Genomic DNA, 7,016 nt, shown 5'->3' with positions numbered 1-7,016 from the left:
GATTGGCTGAGAGAGAGGTCAGGATGTCAGGAGCCCCTGAAGCAAGCCGGAGTGTGGAGCGGTAATGTATGCACCGGATGAAAATTCCACTGTGAGTATGTAATCCTATTCAGAATGACAGTTAAGGGATCAGCAGCAGATTTTGCTGCGAACCTGCAGTGTGAAATCCGCTGCACATCAGTTACGTGTGAACCCATGCTAAACAGCATATAAACAAAAAGTATGTTAGAGCACATCAGATTAACCCTTTATAATATATTTTTACATTTTTCCAACAAGTACACACATGCATGCCTCTGCACTGGATTTATTACATACACACACGCACACACACACAGCTCTGCACTGCATTCAGCAAGCCCCGTGTACATTTCATTTTGGGGCTTCGTCACTATTAAATGTTAAGATATCATCCAAAAGATATTCTGGCAAATACCATAGTGCTGTTTTTTACTTTAATACACCAAACAATTTATTAGTTTAGTGAATTTATAGATTTTGTTTGCGGTGTAGTCAAGCACACCTTTATGCCCTGCACACCAAAACATATCTGACCATGAAGAAGACCTATAAAAGTCAGTGACCGTGCCCCAATATACATGTGAATAATTTGAGGGCATATGTAGTGTCCCACTATGGGTGATTCTTCTTGTCTTTAAACACCCAGAAAAAAGTAGCTCACTCAGGTGCCACAGCTAGTGCAGTTAGATGCTGTGCCCTTCTCCAGCCACTAGGTGTCTCACTCCCTCTGTCCACAGCTGCAGTATATGAGGAAAGGTCTAGCCTGTTTTTACATAGTACACCACACTCTCTCTTGCACACACTTCCTGTGTAGTTTGGTTGTGGTTTGTCTAGACGAAAGACAACAACACCTGTTTTATTGAGAGACTCACCTCAGTAGCCATGCGCTGCTAGACCTAGACTCGGGTTCAACCAAAGGCCCATGTTTCTGGGATGGGTAATACCACTCCTGGTGAATTATATTCTATCCGTCAGCACAGCTCACAAGAGGAAGGGTTAGTCATCCTATTACCACTGTCTACTCACCACTCCTGTCTGCCGACACACTGAAGATATTTAACCCCTTAAGGTCAAAGCCAATTTTCGTTTTTTGCGCTTTTGCTTTTTCCATTTTATGTTTAAAAGTCCATAGCGCTTGCATTTTTTCACCTAGAGACGTATATGAGTGCTTATTTTTTGCGAAACCAATTGTACTTTGCAATTACAGGCATTATTTTTCCATAAAATATGTTGTGAAACCGGAAAAAAATCATTTGCGCTGTCAAATTGAAAAAAAACGAATTTGTTTTGATTTCGGGGAGTTTTGCATTTACGCCGTTCGCCCTATGGTAAAACTGACTTGTTATGCATGTTCCTCAAGTCGTTACGATTACTATGATATATAACATGTATAACTTATATTGTATCGGATGGCCTGTAAAAAATTCAAACCATTGTTAACAAATATATGTCACTTAAAATCGCTCCATTCCCAGGCTTATAGCGCTTTTATCCTTTGGTCTATGGGGCTGTGCGAGGTGTCAGTTTTTGCGCCATGATGCGTTCTTTCTACCGGTACCTTGATTGCGCATATACGACTTTTTGATCGCTTTTTATTACATTTTTTCTGGATGTGATGCGACCAAAAATGCACAACTTTGCACTTTGGGATTTTTTTGCGCTTACGCCGTTTACCGTGCGAGATCAGGAATGTGATTAATTAATAGTTCGGGCGATTACGTGTGCGGTGATACTAAATATGTTTATTAATTTATTTATTTATTAATTTATATTTATAAAATGGGAAAAGGGGGGTGATTTGGACTTTTATTAGGGGAGGGGATTTTTTATTAATAAAAACACTTTTTTACTTTTTTTTTTACATACACTAGAAGCCCCCCTGGGGGGCTTGTATATACATAGCACTGATCCCTCATAGAGATCAATGCTGTGTATATACACAGCAAAGATCCATTAGATCGGTCATAGATTGCTATGGCCTGCTGCAGGCCACAGCAATCTATTGCCGAGCAGGGATCAGCGTCATTCCGACGCTGAGGCCCGGCACGGGCAGAAGAACGGATCTCCCCCCCGCGATCGCATCGCGGGGGGGAGATCCGTGCCTCTAGACACCAGGAATGCACGGAGGAAAGCACTTCAATGCAGCTGTCAGGTTTGACAGCTGCATTGAAGGGCTTAATTAGCCGGCGCGGCAACGGGACCCGCGCCGGCTAATAGAGGCACTGCCCAGCTGCAGATTGCAGCTGGGATCGGTGCCGTTCAGAGCGGGGTCCCGGCGGGACCCCGCTCTGAACACCCCCTGCGGCACCATGACATATCAGATACGTCATGGGTCGCTAAGGGGTTAAAGAGAATCTGTCAGCTCCCTGGCCCTACCTAAGGTGCTGACAGTGTGCTGTAGCTGGCAGTCCCCTAATGAGCATGGTGCCTTTTGGTTATTTGTCTGTTCAGCGGATTATGCACATTTCTATTGTAATGAAATGTCAAACAGGAGTTGTTTGTACCACACTCTGGCATGCCTCACCATTCCTCCCTCTTCTTCATGAATAATCAATGTTGCCCAGCCTCCTGCTCGCTCAGCTGTCAGCCAGTGTCTCTGATTGCAGATCAGTCCTCTGTAGGCAGTTTATGTCTGAAAGAAACACTCACATACAGTATAGGTGAATCTTTGAGTCCAAATATGTTAAAGCTGTGGTCTAGGGGGTAACTCACCTGTCTAGAGACCTGCCAGCAGTATATTCTTTTGCTCTAATGCCCTGATGAAAATTAAATGTAGGTCTTTATCCCCCCCCCCTCATTATTGTATCATTTTCAAGGGCTTTAGTCACTCTCAGTATTTTTTCTCAGGATTTCAGTCAGTGATGTGCAACCAAAACCAGAAGTCAACTGAAAACACAGAAAGGCTATGTTCACACACTGTTGAAATTTAGTGGATGGCAAATAATGTCTGTTGTTTTAAAATAACGGATTTTGAACCAAAGAATGAACTGCTGACAGTTATCTAGATAGGTGATTTACCCCTAGATCACAGCTCCAACACATTTGGGGTCAGAGATTGTTTCTTTCAGACATAAACTGCCTATAGTGGACTGTTCTGCAATCAGAGACACTTGCTGATAGCCGATTGAGTAGGAGGCTGGGCAGCATTGATTATTCATGAAGAAGAGGGAGGAGGAAGGAGTAGTGAGGCGTACCAGAGTGCGGCACAAACAACTCCCGTAGGAGACCTGAGGTGGTGCATAATCCAGTGCATGGACAAATTACCAAAAGGTACCATGCTGACAAGGGGACTGCCAGCTACAGTACACTCTCAGCACCCTAAGTAGGGCCCAGGAGCTGAGAGATTCCCTTTAATTATTATTATAAAGTGAACTTACAAAAAGTAGGATATGCTCTTAGAAGCACTTCCTTAGGTGACCCCACCTAAATGTCATCTTAGGCTGTGTAGAAGAGCTTATATATCTGATCAATATGCAATGTGACATATACATACACAACTGAACACACACAACGTACTCTTCTCTTGTGCTGCTCCCTGGATTACACTTCCTTGCAGCTTCTTTGGATCATACATCAGAGAAGCTGTCCGTAATGTAATCATAGGGCGTGTATGGAGTCACATTTATCTAATAAATATGTCATATAACAGAATGCAGCAGAAAAACATGTATCCACAGTTCACGGTTATTTTCACACACCCTTAGGTGTCTGTTCTTGTATACACTGAAGCTTCCAAGATCATGCTATAGCTGCGAATCAATGCATCTGCAGTGTCACAGTACTTACATCGCAGCAACCCAAGCCAAAAGTTGTATGGCTGAGAAATTTCTTGCCAGGGGTCTCATTGCTGCACTTTAGATCACTGAAACAGATGTCTAAAAATGACCCATAATCTTAAAATGCTGCATGACAGGGAAGAGAGTAGGGAGCTAAAGGGGTACTCCGGCAAAAAAATGCTTTCTTTCAAATTAAAGGGGTTATCCAGCGCTACAAAAACATGGCCACTTTTCCCCTACTGTTCTCTCCAGTTCAGGTGCGGTTTGCAATTAAGCTCCATTTACTTCAATGGAACTGAGTTTCAAAACCCCACCCAAACTGGAGACAACAGTAGGGGGAAAGTGGCCATGTTTTTGTAGCGCTGGATAACCCCTTTAACTGGTGGCAGAAAGTTATATAGATTTGTAATCTACTTCTATATAAAATATCTTAAGTCTTCCAGTACTTATCAGCTGCTGTATGTCCTGCAAGAAGCGGTATATTCTTTCCAATTGGACACAGTGCTCTCTGCTGCCACTTCTGTCCATGTCAGCAACTGTCCAGAGCAGGAGAGGTTTTCTATGGGGATTTGCTCCTGTTCTAGACAGTTCCTGACATGGACAGAGGTGGCAGCAGAGAACACTGTCAAACTGGAAAGAATACACTACTTCCTGCATGGCATACAACAGCTGATAAGTACTGGAATATTTTTAAATAGAAGTGAATTGCAAATCTATATAACCTGTAGACACCAGTTGATTTGAAAGAATACCATTTCCTCCAGAGTTCCCCTTTAACAGGATGGGCAGAGAAGTTGTCATGGGATAGGGAATCACCTCACCTGGTGAAACATCCAAGAGATATTTAAAAGGGTTGTCCATAACCAGAAAAAATGTGTGGTATAATAGGTAGTATAATCTACCCAGCGATATTACTTTAAAAGGGTTGTGTCATACAGCAATGAAGGGATAATTGGATGTGGACCACACCCATCTACTTTAAGGAGTACAAATGTGTTGTTTTTAGTAAGGCTAGGTTCACACCAGGGCCGGATTGGGACTTAGCTTACTAGTGGAGGCGGACGAGGTGTAGCAGGAACCAGGTAGGCGGGCAGGAACACAGCAGGACTCACGGTAGGAAACACAGACAGCAGGAACACAGGCTGGGACCTAGGGCGGACAGGAGCCAAGAAAAGGAAGAACTGGCAGGAACAACAGAGAGCTGGAGCCAAACGCAAAGCGAAGCATGCAGAGGATCCAACAGAGGGATCAGGGAGGTGCTGGAATATATAGGGGAGTGTTTGCGTGAAACTACCAATTAGGAAGGCGCTGGCCCTTTAATTTTAAGCAGAGCTTGTGTGCGCCAGCCTGACAGAGCAGTAGGCGGAGAATGGGCTAGAAGGGGACAACATGGAGACGTGGCTGGAAAGAGCAGTGCGGTGGCGTACAGGGGAGACAACGCAGCCGCGGCCAGAGGCACGTGCCGCCGCTTTAACACTGGCAATCATTCCTGGCATTTCAAAGCACACAGGCTCACTTGCCAATGTTGTGATTAGAGATGAGCGAAACGAATTCCCACCCATTCGTTAAGGAAATAGTAAAAAAAACTAAATGGTGATGATTAGTTCCCAGAGGTGGCCAGTTGGCTGTGTGTTAAAGAGAGAGCAGGATCACAGCAGGCAGTTACTGCAGAGCTAGGAGAGACTAACAGAGCGATTTAGGGAAAGAGCGGAGAGCATAGGAGGGCTGATGGTGGGTTATTTTTTGTTGGAGCTGTCAACTAAGTGATTTTCTAATATAAACCAATTTCGAATATCATATGCGGCATATTAGTAATACCTCTACTAAACACTCCTACAGTTACTCATCTCACTAGAAACTCATTATCAGTGGTCACACTCCACTCCTACTATGTTCTAAAAATTAGTTTCTAAATGCGTCTTACATATTTAGAGGTTGCACTCCACTCCCACTGTGTTATACAAGTTTGTTTTCATTAGTGAACTGAGTGTGGACCTTACATAATCAGTGGTTGCTCTCCACTCCTACTGTGTTATACAAATTAGTCTTCATTAATTAAGCATGTTTCTTACTAAGTTAGTGTTTGCACGCAACTCCTAGCATGTTATACCCATTTACTGGGATCATTCATTTCAGCGTTCGCCTTCCAACCTTAGTGGTCGCCCTCAACTTCTAGTGTGTTATGCCAATTTACTAAGAACAGTAAATTGAGTGTCTGCCTTACAAACTTAGGCCTTATTCCCACTTTACACAAAGTTGCAGAATTATGCTTCAACTTAGTGATGTATACAGGGTTATTTATACAGTCCGTTAAATTTTTGATCTGCGATCTTTTCCGTAACAAAATAGGAAATGGGCATAGTGTCGATTGTGATTGCTTTACTGATTAAAAGTACAAGTCTATGGGATCCGTGTTTTTCCCAGGCGTCACGGATGTCACATCTGGGACGTCCTTGAAAATCGTGAAGGAGATGTAGGCAAACCACTTAAATACTTTTGATCAGTTCAATATTTTACAGATACGAATGCATGTACGGATGGTGTTTCATGGATCACAGAGAAAACAGTGAAAAAGGTCTAAGTAGCCTCAGTCAACTCATACTGTGTTGTACCGATTAACTTTGTTCAGTGAAGACAGCTTGAGATCTTGAGAGAGAGATATAGGGACGGAGAGGAGTAGATTTGAGGGTGGATTGTGGGTGCATTGTGGCTAGATTGTGGGTGATTTTCTGTGAGAGCTGTGTAGCCGGTGTCTAGTATACAGAATGAGTTGGACTAGTATGTGGCAGTACAGATTTGTAATGGTAGAATTCCATACAATTCAGTACAAAACAATCACTGCACTTTTTTTTTTTTTTTGTACTGTATTGTATATCTATAAAGTGAGAAACATTTCAGTCTTCCAGCAGAGTAAACCTGAGTTCCCTATACAGTAAACAGCTGTGTCCCATCCCCTATACAGTAAACAGCTGTGTCCCATCCCCTATACAGTAAACAGCTGTGTCCCATCCCCTATACAGTAAACAGTGGTGCACTATGGTGTACAGGCCACATGTGCAGCTTTTTTACACATCTGTTAATAGGGGCCACAGTCTAAGGGTAAACATTATGGCCATGTTCACATGGCATAAGACACGGGCTGTTCTGTAAGATGGCAGGGTCAGAGAACGGCCGGTGCTGCAGTACCGGCCGGATGATCTTCAGTTCTGATGAATTGGG

This window comes from Dendropsophus ebraccatus, chromosome 11 (assembly GCF_027789765.1).
Source record: "Dendropsophus ebraccatus isolate aDenEbr1 chromosome 11, aDenEbr1.pat, whole genome shotgun sequence".
NCBI classification, from domain to species: Eukaryota; Metazoa; Chordata; class Amphibia; order Anura; family Hylidae; genus Dendropsophus; species Dendropsophus ebraccatus.
This window is presented reverse-complemented; position numbering follows the sequence as displayed.